Genomic DNA, 17,331 nt, shown 5'->3' with positions numbered 1-17,331 from the left:
AAGGGGAATTTCAGGAGGTGTCATTTGTATGCATGCAGCACCTGGTGAAACTCCCTCTTCATCACAACAGTTAAAGCTGCAGGAGCCTTGTCCTCCTTTCCATATGGTTACCCTAGAGGTTATCAAATCCTGCTTCTCTTCACAGGCATGCATCTTTGGGCAGACCTCATAAATCTGTCAGCCTCGATTGATTGAAATGGTTCCGAAGACAATTATTATTATTATTATTTATTTATATAGCACCATCAATGTACAAACCCTGTATGATTCTGCAATCTAGATCAGGCCCACCAACTTGGGGTGTGTGTGTGTCCAGGGAACACTTTTGATCCCCCTAGACACTGCAGGTGACCACTATCCTGCTGCCGCACTGCTGCATTCAGTAATGGCAGCAAAAGATCTCTCTTTCTCACTCTCTCTCTCTCTAGTTACCACTTAGCCTTATCTCAGATGGTGGGGATGCTTGAGGTGAACTTCCAAAAAAAAAATCTCAATAAACATAAGAAGAGCCCTGCTGGATCAGACCAAAGGCCTATCTAGACCAGCATTCTGTTTCTGACAGTGGCCAACCAGATGTCCATGGGAAGCCCACAGGCAGGATGTGAGTGCAATAACTCCCACCTGCTCATGTCCCTCAACAGTTGGCTCCTGGTACTGGAGGCAGGCTGGAATGGGAGCAGGGATTGCTGCATGTAGCTGACTCCTAAGCAGGATGGGGATTTCAAGGCAAGTGCCAGCACTTTCAAATGTGCTCAGATATGGATTTGAAACCCATGGCTTTGTTGAATAGTGGCAGGATATTTTCCCACTGACCAGTTCCAGTGAACAGCCTGGCAGCTATATTTTGAACTCAATGAAGTTTCCAAACATTTTTTCAAAGGCAGCCCCATATATAACACAATACAATAATCAATCTTAGATGTTACCTAAGCTTGAATTACTCTGGCCAGGCTATCTCTGTCCTGAAGAGGTTGCAGCCGGTGGACCAGAAGGCATTTCTTGCTATAAGGCATTACTTACCAAAGACACTACACCACACCTTTCCCTCAAGGCTGGACACTGGAGGGCCAAGTAGTGAATTTGACCCAATGGGCTCCAGTTGGTGATCCCTAATATTCAGGCCTGCATAAGCTAGACATTGGGCCTATGTGACGGAAAAGTTGGGTTTTTTCTTCTTTAATAACTGCTGTTGGGTGGGTGATGAGCATTTTTTAACGTACAGTACTCTGTGCTGATCAACACTGAATTTCATCTTTATGTTGTCACCTAGTTTTGTGAGATTGTACTGCAACTTCTCAGTGTATTTTGGTTTTAACAAGGTTGCACAGTTTGTACTCACCTAAATATTTTGTACTTCATTGTTCCTTTCTTTTACTAGCCTATTAATTACTGTTAATTTTCACTACACTTAAAATGCTTCATTGAACACTACACTTAAAATGCTTCATTGTTTACCATATCTCCTTTATTCTCCCTTTTACTTCCATTTTATTTCTCCCAGGATTATCTTGAAACATAATGTACTTTTAAAAATATATTTATTTTCCATCATTAAAAGATGTGAATATTGATCTGTTTGGAACCTAGAACATGCTATGGGTTTATAAAGCAGTTCATTAAAGGCATTAAGTCCTAATGTTAACTGAAGCTGCTCCAGACTTTTTTGTTACAGGAAGTCCTGCCATTATCTTCAGTGATGGTGACACTCTGCATAATATTGGCTGGTGCCCCAAAGGAAATTAGTAAGTTATGTGTTAAAAGCGTTGTGGAGAAATGAACAAAGAATTAGCCAATCAGCTGTATGGTGTGCTGATGAAAGAATTGGTCAGAACCTAGAAATCTATCAATCATGACAATCTATCAATATCTATTAATATTTCTTTTAAAATCTTTGAGAATATTTAGGCACAATTAGACATTCTGATGTATTTAAGCTGATAATAATGCCAAGAGTTATACAAAATGGAGAGCAAATGTGGAATCACACCAGAAAACCCAAGGAGCCATCATTCACTGATGCCAGAGGGACTGTACCAATGGCCAAAGCAACTGCTAAGGATACTATGGTTCTGGTCATTTCACACCTACACTACCCCTGGTCCTTTCATAGAATCATGGAATCATAGTATAGTTGAGTTGGAAGGGGCTTATAAGGCCATCGAGTCCAACCCACCCCCTCCCCGCTCATATCTATCAGGCATTCAGCTGCCAATATCATTCACCTGTCTCATCAACCTGATCACATCACTACTTCTTAAATCTCTATACTAGGGATGGGAGACTCAGCAGGATGTGACCTCACCAAGGTTCTCCATGTTCGACCTCAGTTCACTTCATTCCTATTCCCGATTGCAAGGTTTTTTCTCTCTTTTTTTCAAACAGGAAAAGTGCATATTTAGAAGTGTGCATCCAAATATATACATTCCCCTATTGCCTACAGAATGAAATGTATATTTATTTATTTTCCAAAATGAGCATTTTTATATGCCCTGTGCACAGTTTTTCTGTTGAATGCATTTTGCAAATGCTATCTCAAGCTCAGGAATATGCAAGCATTGCACACACACCCCACCCCAAATGGGATCACATTCAGGTATACATCCAAGTTCTGGTCAAAAACAAATAAAAATCAAATTTGTGTACACCCACTGGCTTCCTGTACAGATCCAGCACATGCTCCTTGTCATTATCTCCGAAGACCTCAATAGCCTTAAGAACATTAGAAGAGCCACATTGAATCATACTGAAGACCCATCTAGCCCAGCATTCTATTCATGCAGTGACCAATCACTTGTCTGTGTGAAGCTCAAAAGTAGGACATGAGCTCAATAGCATCCTCTCACTTATGTTCCCCAGCAACTGGTATACATAGGCATACTGCCTCCACACTGGAGGTGGCATATAGCCTCATGACTACTAGCCATTCATAGCCTTATCTTCCATGAAGGCCTTGTCCCTCCCCTAATATCTCCATCTTAAAACCCACTCCATCCCTATGGATGGCCTTTCATCCTCTATATCCACCATATCCTTGGACGTTGAAAGGTCTGTTCCTTCCTTTTAAATGTAAACTGCTTTGGGATTTTATTGTATTCAGCAGTATATAAATATTACAAATAAATAACTCTGTCTTTTCCCCCCCTTGCTGTCTACAACTTTCTACAACTTCCTCTTCAAGAGCCAGCTTCGCCCTGAGGCCTTTGGCTCAAACTCCTGGTTCCTATGCTTTACTGCAGCTCAGACTCTAAGCAAATGTAGGGGTATAACTGGAACAACTCTGAGCCAAATTTTGGATTGTAATCTTCTCTGGGAAGGGGGGCTGTCATCTTGTCCTCTGCTGCTCCATTTCTTCACTTATCATTGCTTGAATGTGGCAGATGAACTAGCAGTGACAGCAAGGAGGTGGGACAACAGGGCAGGAGGCTCCAAGGGTCAGCAGTGGATCCTTACAGAAGTGTGAACCTTGGCAGATGACCAATGATACCAATCTATGTCATCAGGCTTGACTATAGTTCTTTTCAGGACTAAACAAAAACTATGGTTTAAACACAAATCTGTAATTGGAGGATATGCTCTCCAGCTCAGGATCCCAGAGGTCAGTGCTTTATCTGGAAGCTGAAGAACCTGGAAGCTGAAGTACAGCTAGCATGAGTATTGCTCTGCTCATCAGGAAATGTCATAAGACCAGGATCATAGTATTCATACTAGACTTCATACCACCTCCCAGCCTCAGAGACCAGTGTTGCAAACCACTATACCTGAGAGGATTCTGACTTCTGAGCACACATAGGGCTCATCTACACCAAGCAGGCTATTCCATTATGAAAGTGGTATGAAAGTGGTATATAAAAGGCAGGAGTCACACTACTGCTTTATAGTGGTACTGAAGTGCACAGACAACTGTTGGGGACCTTGACACATGCCATATACTGCTTTCATACTGCTTTCATATTGTTATAGCCTGCTTGGTGTAGATGTGTCCTGGGCCCCAACAGTTGTCAGTGCACTTCAGTACCACTATAAAGCAGTGATGTGGCTCCTGCCTTTTATATACCACTTTCATACTGCAATATCCTGCTTGGTGTAGATGAGCCCAGTATACACAGAAGTTCACTAGGCTAAATCCTGGCCTCAGGGTTTCCCAGTTCAAATGCCTCTGATAGGTCTGTGCTGCCATAATATCTTTCTCTCCTTTTTCTGGATCAATATATTGGATTGGATCCAGGCTAAGTTACTTGTATTTAGGCCCCACTGAAAGCAGTGGGACTTCAAAACAACTAACGTAGGCTGCAATCCTATGCCCACGTACCTGAAACTAAGCACCACTGAAATCAATGGGGTTCACATTTGTGCAGATATGTATAAGATTGTACTTCAATCTGGATCCAACCCTTTGTGTGCACATTAAGAAAAGAAAAAAAAAACCAATCTTTGAATTGAGCCACCTCCTGTCCTTCCTTGTCTCTTTTCAGGTAGCACTTGCACAAGCTGTGCGGTAAACTGAACTTGACAACTGATGGATGAAAAAGCATCTGTTAGAGAACTGCCTTCATATTGCCTAGGATGTGAACAGGTAGGAAGAAGATGCCATGGGAGGAAAGGATCCACAGTGCAATTTTATCCCATCTTATCTAGGACATCCACATCCAGTGCCATTGCCTATAACTCAGCCTAGAATCAAGGCACCTGTCCAGACTTTGATTCATCGTTAACCTGCTCACATTTCCCTATCAGCAAAAAGATCTGAAACTCATTGCCTGCCCACATTTGCTCTTCCTGCTGTCCCCTTATAAACAAGTCAGTTTAAACAAGTGAAATTTAAATCAATAACGTGCATTCACAGGTAAAATTGGTTTTGAATTTATGACATAATATGGCTTAGATGTGACAAGGCAGAGCACATCATAAATTTAAAACAAAAATCAGAATAAAAAGGGGGTTGTTTGGGTGAACATCCACTTGGCCAGAAGGTGATTTAGATTTTTCTCATTTGGGGAAAATCCCTATGGAGGCCCTAATGCATCCACTGGGCATAATGACATAGCAATGCAAAACAGAAAGTTTTTCACATATAGGTGTACATTGCCCACCCCACCCCCATTCTGTATTGATGTCTGCTGCAATTTAACAGCTGAGCAACCTACATTTGATGAGTATCTAGTGCACACCTTACTGGAATGAATGAAAATGGAGCTGACCTGATTTGCCTCTGGCCTTAGCTAGACCTAAGGATTATCCCAGGCAATTGGAGGGATTGTCCCTGCCTGCTCCCAGGATCCCCTGTGTGTCATTTGGATGCACAGTGATGATCCCAGGATATAGGCCCTGGTCTAGCCATGGCCTCTGTCTGTAATGAATTATCAAGGATTAGAGAAAGTAGTGTACAAGCTATGGAATGTACAAAAGGGGGGCTCTGAATTGCATTAGAAGGTAAGAGTCTAGTGCCCAATCTGGTAGTTGGGAATGGAATATTGGTGCCTGAACAAGGCACTTTGTATGTACTCAAAAACACTCTCTTCTTTATTATAACTCCACACATTCCAGAACCTATGGAAAGCAGATTCCAAAGATTAACAGTAGTAAACCAAGGTTGCCATTTAGCTCTTCTTGCATCTATGTGAAAGATTTTTGTAAATATATGGGGTGACAATTGCCTGCTACAATACATTCATTCCACAGAATTCCTGGCATCTTTGGGTAGGCTGGGAAAGAGACCTGGAGAACCACTGTCAGTCAGCATAGATAATATGCATGGATGCTATTATTGCATTCATGTCCTGGTCAAGAGCTGGTTGGCCACTGTGTCAACAGGGTGCTGAATTAGATGGACCCTTGGTATGATACAGCATGGCTCTTCTTATGTTCTTACTGAGCTAGATGGACCAATGATCTGACTCAGTATAATGATGCTTCCTGTGTTCCAGGAACCAAATACCACTGATCCCTTAGAATATATGAGCCTTGCTGAATCATACTAAGGGTTCAACTAGTCCATCATCCCATGTCCAATACATTGGCTGTTGGGAAGCCCAGAAGCATCACATGGTAATGGTTGTTAAAGTTTTGACAGCTCTCCCTGTTCCTGATGCCTTGTGGTCAAGTTACAAGAGATAAAACGCAAGAGAATAATATTGCATTTCTAAACTCTCTAAAAAGAGCCAAGGAAAGAAAGCCCAAGCCAGGATTGTTGAAGCAGCATTTCGCAGTGGGAGGGTCTTGGGAACTGAGCATTCCCTGGCCATTACTATAGATTTAATGCCATTTTAACTGCAAAAAAAGCAAACACAGCTAGCAAATTCCCACAGATTTGAATTTTTAGGATTTGATCCTAAACAGATTATCTGGGTGGGAGCGGGGAGCTCCATCGACATCAACAGCACTTGCTTCGAAGTAAATGTATTTCAGATTAGAGTATAAAGCCAGTTTAAATCCAGCTAATACATTTTGTGGATTGGAATAATGCCTGAAGGGCAAAGTCGTTAGAACTAGAAAAACTTTGCACTTCAGTGGCATACCAAAATGCCTAACAAGAACCACTGTGGAATTGTTGTGAACTACAGCGACTCTCTGATCAGTTCATCAGTTCTGGCTTAATGTTCAGATAACGGGGAGTAGAAAGAGCCCTTGTTTCTGCATCTTAAGCAGGAAAACAGAAAATGTTTTATAGGCTTTCATGCCGCATTTGAAGATTATCATGAAGTAAGAATTTCCCCGCTGCAAAAGCTCTAAAGAGTAAACCTTTAAGACTACTTGACATTCATTGCAAATTTTGCAAAGAATAATCCACGGCTACATTTTCTACTGAACTCCAAGCATCAGAATCCAAGCATAAAGTCCACTTTTTAAATTAATTGCTGCACTTTAATGAACCACATTTCCTTGTCTAAAATGTATTTACACTGATCCCATTGACACACTTCCTTTGGCTTTTCAGAAAATATTGATTTTTATTTATTTTTAATAAACTAGCATGTTAGCAGCTTGGAAGCAAATGCTACAGATGGCTACATGGGGAGCAGGCGGTGTGGGCAATGAACACTTTGTATCCATACACATCTTCTATATTGAGCATATCTTTGGTTTATATAAAGGAAATCCTTGGAGGGAAATTACATGTACATCTGAAACACAGACCTTGCCTTTAAAGGTAACTGGAAACTCCCACATGTCTCCTTTACTGCAGCCTCCCCACACCTGGTGCTCTCCAGCTGTGTTCAACTTCAACTCCCAGAATCTCCAGCTAGTGTGGAGGGCATCAGGTTTAGGAATGCTGAATAGCTGGCCACTATTACACTAAATCTATGCCTGCCCGAGACTTGAGATCTGTTGGAGGAGCCCTTCTCCGCATCCCACCAGCGCAACACATACGCTATGATGGGACAAGAGAGAGGGCGTTCTCTGTTGTGGCACCCCGGCTGTGGAATGCCCTCCCCTTGGAGGCTTGACTGGCACCAACACTGATTTCATTTCGATGCCAAGTAAAGACACGGCTTTTTAACAAAGCCTTTAATGGTTAAATTCACTAAGATGGCACATTGTTTTAACTGTTTTAATTGTTTTTACTGCTTTTGAATTATATACTGTTTTAAGTTGGTTCATGGTTTAATTTGTTTTTAGCTGTGTATATTTATTGTTTTATATTGTATACTTTTATCTGTACCCCGCCCTGAGATCCTAAGGATATAGGGCAGAATACAAATGTTTTAAATAAATAAAATAAAATAAATAAAATAAATATAGATCCAGTGCCAGCTGTGTTGGATAGAATCCTTTAGAGTTTTGGCTGAAACCTGGACTGGATTCAATGCCCCACTGACTTTGGCGCCATCAGCCTCCATTGAATATAAGCCAAGTTCAGGGATTAAACCTGAAGAAGGCATGTCAATGCATGTGTTGTTATAGAAGCACAGGACTGACCCCATCTCCTACATCATCGCATGCACCAGCCCCTCAGTTCCAACCTTCCTGCCCTGAGCATTGCTTGAATGTAGTAGAACTCCTATTCAGGTCTTGCCACTTGATGTGGAAAGTCAGAACTGAGGGGGAAGGGGTGACATGTACTGGGCTGTAGGGGGCATGGGAATGTAGGAAGCTGACTTATACTGAATCAGACCATTGGTCCCTGTACCCCAGTATTCTCGACACTGACTGGCAGCAGGATTCTTTCCTATCAAAACCTGGAGATGCAGGGGATTCAACCTGGGACTTTCTGCATGCAAATCATGTCCTCTTCTGCTGAGATACAATCCCTCAGTACAGATGTTACCATACCTTGTTCAGGCTTAATATCTGAACAGGGCTATATTTAGTGCAGCAAAAGTAGGGATAGCCGAACCACTATTTTCCACTTTTAAAAAATGTATGTACATTTCTCTCTCTCTCTCTCTCTCTCTCTCTCTCTCTCTCTCTCTCTGTGTGTGTGTGTGTGTGTGCAAAAGATGGCTCCCAGAGTTTTAACTGGGGTCCATAGTCTGGATCATATCATTCTCTTATTATGTCATTGTCTTTTGTTTCCTATTCATTTCAAAGATCAATTCAACAGTGTTATTGTTGCTGCTGTTAATAAAAGTATTTGCCTGGTACCAAAATGATGCCCAGGTAAATGCCAGGCAAGCCTATTTTGGGAATGCATTCCACAGTTAGGATGCTGCTACTGAAAAGGCCCTCTTTACCCAGAGCTACCTGCTGCAATTCACTTGGAAGAACACCTGGAAAAAAATCTCTGGAGTTCTCACATTCTGGGTAGGTACGTGGACAGAAGGAGTCTTTCAGGTACCCAGATCCCAAGCCAAGAAAGATCTTAAAGATCACAACCATCACTTTGCCTGGAAATGGACTGGGAACCAGTGAAGATGGTGAAACACTTGACTGATATGCTGATTTGTCACCCAGTCCCATGTAGCAATCTCACAGCCATATTCTCAACCAACTGACTTTACCAGACCATTTTTAAATGTAGCTCCATGTAGAACTCAAGACAGAAGTAGAAATAGGAGATTACCAGGACATGGCTAAGTTGATTGATACCAGCCTTACCCAATGTGGTACCATCCAGAGTGGTTAGACTACAATTTCCATCATCCACTGACATTTTGATTATTGGAAAACAAGAGTTTCTACAAAATAGAATAACGGCTGTGGGGTGAGACAATAGCTGCTTTGCTATTCACCACTAAAAGGGCTAGCAAAGTATAGCAGGAACCTTCTTAGCCTAAAAAGGGGGGAAAGAAATTAAACTTCATCCAGATTTGCAGTCTAGGCTATGTTTCATGTGTCTTCCATAAAATACGCCTGTTGTGTCACTCAACTCTATTGGTGTTAATCATGTATCATCCAATGTGGCCATGAATTATACACTTAAGGATGTGCAAACCTGGGGAAGGGAGGAATTCCACAAACAGGTGCATACACCCATTACTAGTGTGTTGCAGTTTTCAATGGAATGTTTTGACCCTCTGAAACAACCTGCCTCAAAACTCAATCTTCTGGTGTCTAGACCTGTGGATGTCAATGCTTTCTGCTGACCTCAACAATGTACAACACTAATTAGAAGTCTCTGTGTAGGCTACCACTTGCTCTTTGCAGGTTGGACCCTGTCATTTGCCCCTGGGGACTATGGGAATGCAAAGAGCTCAATCCACATCATGTAGATTGAGCCATGAATGTTACCACAAATACACAATGAACTCAACTAGGCCAGGCACAAAACTCCAGTCTGGATCCCTGTCCTCATATAAATGAATGACAATTGGGCACTTATCTAGTGAATGGAAAGGCCCTCAAAAAACCAGGGAAGCTTCAAATTGTCATTACCCCGATTATTCAGTAGTGTCATTTTTGAAAGCTGTGATATGCTTAATTGTTTTTCACTGAAAAGAGAGATTCTTATCCATGATAATACAAGGCGCAAACTAATCTCCCTTCAGTAGACAAAGCATTTCTCTTAGTATTCACGAATAGGTCCAATAGATGTGGTTGTTCCAATGAGGGCTTTAGTATGTGAATATGTGGGAGGGGGAAAGAGGGGGGAGAGACATTATCCTGTCAAATGATTGTAACTAGACAGTGGATAGAATAGGAGGAGACAGTTTGCACTTGTAGCAACTTAGATCCTATGAAACCATGTAATGGAATAAAAACCTTAACAAAGAATTAAAACAAAGATGGAGGACTTTAATTGAAAACTTGATCAATTAGCAGAAAGGCCATAAGTAGAAGGCAGCAGAGCATGAAATTTGATTAAACCGAACCATACGTCCCACTTCATTTCCAGCGGTGTCGCAAAACTGATGACCTTGAAACGAGAGAAGACGTTTGGGGAGTGCAAAATACTGGTTTAACTCGCTGCCGTTCAAAAAGAGAGAGAGAACTGATAAATGTTGTACTTCGAGAAAGACTTAAATTAAAAATCACATACATATTCAGACCTGAGAGGCGGGTAGCCAATAAATTTGGATAATTGACACACAATCCGAATTTATTACAATGGGGAGAAGCAGAAGGAATGTGAAAAAAGGGCCTTCATTTAGCAAATTTGACAAACTGAGCTGATCACACAATAGCCTGCTGACTAGTCAAATTATTCACAGGTAGTTTGGCCCTGCTCTAGTGCACTGGAAGATTTCTCAACAGTAGAGAAAATCAGAGATATTCCTTCAGTACTTTGCATTTGTAGGTGTTATGTTGGGGTGCAGTCATTCTACTACACTAGCAAAAAAAAAAACTAATTGCTTTTACTTGGGCTGTCATCACATAAAGGAATTCATGTGTCCCATGTTCTTTTGTATATAGCTGTTTCCCCACTTTTCTGTTCAAGGAACTACTGCCTTGTCAGAACTGCCTGAGTAGAATGACTTCTGCTTACTACAAAAGGTTGAGCATCTCTGCCTGCTCTCTTCCATCCCTGTGCATTTTCCAAGGAGTTGCTACCTTGAATGCCACTGCCTTTGATGGGCTGCCAAAAGGGGTTACTTTTTGACGGTGCTCCTTTGTGGACCCAAGCCTAAGGCTGGGATACTTTACTCAGCTGTGTAGAGAAGCCAATTTCTCATTATAGTCACAAGACTTATTATTTCCATGTTCATGTTGGTGTAAACTGATAGGGCCAAGAAAATATTCTGGTGTCTCAGTTAAGAGCTGGTAAGGTTAGGTCAGATTGTGTGTTTTAGCATGATTTAGGATGCAATCCTATGCAGGTTTAGATAGAAAAAAGCTCTATAACTCTCAGCATTCCCCAGCCAGATATGCAGGGGCTTGTAGGACTTTTTCTGTTGAAACATGCAAAGGATTGCAACCATAGTCACCTTATACTTACTTACCTGGTATGTACATTCAATGGGGATTACTTCTGAGTAGCAATGTATAGGATCTTACTGTAAGTTACCAGTTTGGGGTGATCTCACCAGAAGGCTCCTGCACCCCATCCTATAATATTTAGGACTCCGCTCCGACCCCCAAGACACACTTCAGGAGAGAGCCAGAGACTGCTGGGGCAAGGATTGGACACGAAACTTTGCTTCCACGGTCTTCCTTAAATTAACTTATCTTAGGATCCAAGATAATGGGATTGTAAATGTGTGTAGGATCAAGGTAGCAAACACTTAATTTTCCTTGGGTAATAAATGCATAGAATGAAATTATCCTTTATCTGATCATGAGGCCAATTTCATACATTTGTTTCCGAGGTGTTAAAGTCTGCAGGGATTTTTTTGCAGAACAGGTTTTTAATGTCTCTCATGGGAGCTATTTCACACAAATGCTCCCCTGTGTGAAAATGAAGTGTCAATAGTGTTCTGTAATTAGAGTGCCCCCACACTCCATACGTCCACACATCAGTCTACTGAAACTGCATTAAAGTAACAACCCATGAGGCCAAAAATCCTGCAGGGAGGAAAATATCTTCAATAAATGACAGCACCAATGGGAGTTCCCTTCCCAATACAAAGAGCAGTTATGGGCAAGGATTACATTGGGACCACTACGGGATGAAAGAGTTGAATTTCCTGCCTGCCCGCCATGGTCCCAATTCTGATTCTCTCTTTCTCTGATACATACACATAGAGTAGCTATTTGTCTTTGAAAAATAAGTCATGTTAAATGCTGCAGCACTGTGTAGTTAGGCCTGAGTCTGCAATACACATGTCCAGCTTTCTGACAAGACTTTGAGATACAGAGGTGACTTGCAGGAGTGCCCTCATTATATCTCGAAATTAATTATAACATGAAAAAAGCACAAGGAATTAACAAAATTCTAAAGAATGTCAAGCAAAGTCAACATGGAATTAAATGGGAGCACTGAACAGCAGCTATAATCACTGTTTGTATAAAATAACAATGTTCTTTTATTGGCAGAGGAATCTAGAATTACTGTAATTATTGTTTGTCATGACATTTTGAAATATTTATGAAGTCTTAGTCACTCATTTATTCATGTAAACACTCATATATGCATACATACAGAATGTATACCCCTCTTTTTCCCTCTAAAGGACTCCAAGCAGACAACAAATATATAAAAAGAATGCAAAAATTAAAAAAAATGAAGTAGTGACAAGAAAGCAGCCATCACATTGAATGGTTGGTTGTTCATTAGTTATAGTTTGCTACCACTGGCTCAATATTTCTTTCAGAACTAACAGCTGGGTTAAGAGTTAAAGTTAAAAAGGGGTCCACTATCAAAATCCTATAAATCAGCTTTACCTAACCTGGTACCTTACAGATACCCTCCAGGATTAGAGATAGTAAGCCTATATACTGGGGGACATAGTCAGGAGGGTCCTGTTGCACCCATGTCCTGCTTGTGGGTTCCTGGTTGACAGCTGGTTGGCCACTATGTGAACCGACTGCTGGGCTAGATGGATCCTTGATCTAATCCAGCATGGCTCTTCTTATGTTCTTAGTTGTTTTGGACTACAACTCACAGCATTCCTAACTATTCACCATGCTGGGTGGGGCTAGAGATATCCGACCTGGAGGTGGAACTTCTGACTTTTGATCAGCTTGGCCCACCACTACCCACAGATTTTGTCTCACTTTCCCACAAGCTAGTCCAACTTGATCTGATCAAGTCAGGCCACCTAGCGGATTTTTAGTTGTTGTTTTTAATACATAAATAGAAATGTGTGCAAACTGTGAGGAGTAATTTGTGTGATTTACACAAACTTTGGACCTGCAATTTGCAGCTGTAATTTGTGTAAATTATGCAATTTCACCCAGATTTTGCATTATGTGAAGAATATGTGCACATACTCTATTTACATTTTTTTTTAAAAAAAAAAAAGTCTTGGATTTTAGGAAAAGCCCCAGTTCAACCTGCAAATGTGAGCCAAATCAGGTGTTTGATGTGATTCCCCAAAATGGCCAAACTCCACAGTTGCAATGGCAGACAACCCTAGCTGAGGCTGATGGGAGTTGAAGTCCAAAACATATGGAGGACACAGGGTGAGGAAGACTGCAATAAATCACTGTCTGTTAGGTATACCATTGCAAATATTGGCTTGGGGAATAAACTCATTCTCCAATAAAAAAAAAAGATGCATAGAAAAATGTATATATTGAGGGAAGTGAACAGAAAAATGCATGCATGTGAAAAAAACATAAAAATGCATTGCATGAATGAGGAAAATTGCTTGCAAAAAAAGCGAGGTAAAATGTGCACAAAAATGTATACAAATCTTCATGTGAACTTTCATCTTAAAGTTCAGGATGAACCAAATTTAAGATTGGAAAAACTCTCAAAGTTCAGTTAAACCAAACTTTAGATTGGGAAAAACTTCATTACCAGTTCCAGTTAGATCACTCTTCCAGTGGTAGAATACATGCAGATTCAATCCCTAGCATTTCCAGGTAGGGCTAGGAAGAAATCCTGCTTTTCCTGGTTGAACCAGGAATGAGGGACCGTATAGCTCAACCCTTCAATGTGCACACTTGATGTCATGCAAAGGTGAACGGAAGGTTGTGGCACTGTGTTTTGTTTCTTTCTACACTACTCCAACTCAGAGCTATCTGAATATACTTCCACAAAATGGTGTTTCTTGACATTGAGCAAGAGTTCAACAAACACGCACACACACAAAGCAATTGTGGGATAACTCACAAGACACACATGAAAATCATACTTGGAGGTTGAGTTTGTCCAGCCTGTACTGAAGGTTTGTCTAGCTCCTACAGGAGTCTGGTATCGTAGGGGCATCAGTAGGGCCCCTTGATTGTTGATTTTTAAAGATGTGTTCATTTTCCTCTGCATTTGGAGCTACATTTTTGCAAATATCTAACTGCTGCTGGGATTGTGACTGCTATCACTCATACCATTAACATTATTCTAATGCTGTTGTATTGTGCCATTTTATTGAATTGTGCCATTCAAGAGGCAACTGGACAACCATCTGTCAGGGATGCTTTAGGGTGGATTCCTGCATTGAGCAGGGGGTTGGACTCGATGGCCTTCCAACTCTGCTATTCTATGATTCTATGATTCTATTCTTGATTTAATCATTCTGATTATGTTGTTGTTATGTTGTTGTTGTTGTCATTGTCTTTTGCTATTGTATAGGTATGCTACATTGGGAGAAGACAGAACCAATAGGTTTGCATCTGCCTTGGATAAAGCCTGAATACCAAACCAAACTGGGTTGTTTCAGAGGTATCTGGACCTGCAGAGAAGTGAAGTGAGTCTTCTCTGACAGAGTCTGGAGCAGAGTGGGCTGGTCTCGAAGCTTCTCACCCCTTCAGGTCAGACACCAGGGCAGTTCTCAAAGCACCAACAAGGATCAATTTGTAGGCATACATCTGTAGGCATACATGCACCTTTACAGCCTTTCCCCCCCCCTATCCAAGTTGATGGCGATAGCTCTAATTGCTTTGCACAGAGGAATAAAGTCTACCCCCCGCCCCGATGGCCGGTGGGGAAGAATTTACCCCTTCAACAAGAACCATGTTTCACCAAAGCTCCTTGGTGGGAGGATGGGCTTCCTTCTGCCCCCCCCCCCCCCCATCAGCCACTTTTTAGAGAAATACTTTATCCGCCACCGCTATGGGAATCAGTGGAGACAGATATATTTCTATTAATTGTGTATAGACCAAAACAAAACAAAACAAACCCTCTTCTCTCCACCCACCCACCCACCAAAAAAGATTGCTGGGAAGGAAGGAATTGGTTTGCATAGTCTGCAATAAAGCCTACACCTGCTATAATGGGTGGTGGGGGGAGTCCATCCTTTGTCAAAACCTCTCAATTAGGAGACACCCAAACCTTCAGAGAGCTGAAGTGAGGGTTTGCCCTGGATCCAAAGCAAAACTGGCCTAACCATAGCAAATTGAAATATCTGCCCTCCCCCCACCCTGCCATTCAAAGGACTGAAGTGAGTTCCGATGTGATTTTTTTTCTGTGCGCATCCCAATACAAATCTATAAAACAACAACAACAGCAACTGCTTCTGCTGCTGCTGCTTCTGCTGCCGCACATTCATAAAGAGCAGAAGGCAACATGGACAAAACTAAGCTAAAAAATCCATAGAAACTAGGGCAAAGAAGCAGGACTGCTAAGCAACAAAGCAAGGTAGTGTATTCATGGTCTTGGTGACAGCATGATTAGTAGAGATGTGCTCTGCTTCTAATCGGACCGGCGAATTAGAAGTGGAGCGGGGTGCTTCGCCTCCCCTTAAGGCTGAGGCGAAGAAGATTGGGGGACCGGCGGAGCATGGCGAAGGGGATCGAGGTGAAGGCGGATCCTTCGCCTCGATCCGGAGCTCTGTCGGAAAGGTAAGTGGGGTTTACCGGGCCCTGCCACTGTTGCTGTCACCCATGTGGCGACAGCGGCAGGGCCCAGTAAACCCCCCTCCTCTCCCTTACCTGCCTCCGTCCGCAGTCCCTCGGCTTCTTCAATTGAGCCCGCGGTTCAACCAGGAAGTCTAGGCCGCACTTGCGGCCCAGACTTCCTGGTTGAACCGCGGGCTCAATTGAAGAAGCCGACGGACTGCGGACGGAGGCAGGTAAGGCCCCCCTCCCCCTTGGTCCCTTACCGGGCTCTGCCGCCGTCGCCGCATGGGCGGCGACGGCGGCAGGGCCCGGTAACCCCCCCCGCCCTCCTCTCCCGGCCTTACCTGGCACCACTCCCCTCCACTGCGGAGACCCCTAAGATATTGAGACCCCTAAATTAATTGGATTAGGCTATATGCTTGGCTTCTACTATCTTCTTTGCTAACTTTTTAATGTCATACCTATCTTTTTCTCTCTTTCTGAAAAGACCACCACACAATTATCTCGCATCTATCCATCTCAGGAGGCTGTTAGTGAAACTTATTAAAATTCATTATCAAAGTCCATGACTTATTCTATAACTTCACAACTCATTTCCTAAAACAACATGGTATGTTGATTTATGTGCTTGTGTTCTCTCTCAGTAATAAACATGGTTTGTCACAAATCACTACAGTGCCCCTTAAACAGACAGCACAGGAGCTTTGAGAGCCTATCACCAATAAATTTTATATATTTTTTCCAATAAATTGGCCATATATTGACAAAGGCAACAACAGAGTATTTTAACAAAAGATTCCTAAGATGAAGGTAATAGAATGTACAAGAGGGTGGGAAATAACTTTTTAAATTATACACAAAGCAATCCTGTGCAAGTTTACCCAAAAGTAAGTTCCACTTTCCTAATAAGTGTCATTAGGATTGCCACCTTCGTGGTTTATTTGCACTTAATTTTGGGTAACTGACAAGAGAAAAGCCCTAGAAATTACCTATGAAGTATTTGTAGACATCTATGTGAGTGAAGAGGGGAATTATGCTTAATCCACATTCAGTGGTTGAGTGTGAGTTGTTTTGAACCGTGGGTTGTTTGTTGAACGGTGGTTGACCTGTTGTCTGAAAGCAGCCAGAGTGGCTTGTTAGCCATGCAGTGTGGCTTATTTTCTCAAACAAGCCATCTTGAAAACTCATGATTTGTTGTTCAGTTGTTCAGGATGGTTTACAAGCCACACTGCATGGTTTTCAAGCCACCCTGAAATGTGGCTGCATTCAGACAACACAATAACCCAACTTGTGGAAAATATGCTGTGTTCTGACAACATGATAACCCACAGTTCAAAACAACCCACACTGAACCACTGAGTCTGGGTTAGTGTGTTGTATGAACAATTTCAGTGGTTACATAGGCTCAGATAATAAAGCTTAGCAGAAGAGGTGCAATGCAATAGACTGCATTATTTGAGTTTAGGATATCGTTTAGGTTCTTTTCACCACTCCCAGGAGCTCATCTACTACAAGCAGGATATTCCACTATGAATGCGGTATAAAAGGCAGGAGCCACACGACTGCTTTATAGCT

Source organism: Elgaria multicarinata, chromosome 5 (assembly GCF_023053635.1).
Source record: "Elgaria multicarinata webbii isolate HBS135686 ecotype San Diego chromosome 5, rElgMul1.1.pri, whole genome shotgun sequence".
Classification (NCBI taxonomy): Eukaryota; Metazoa; Chordata; class Lepidosauria; order Squamata; family Anguidae; genus Elgaria; species Elgaria multicarinata.
Note: the sequence above shows the minus strand (reverse complement) of the source record.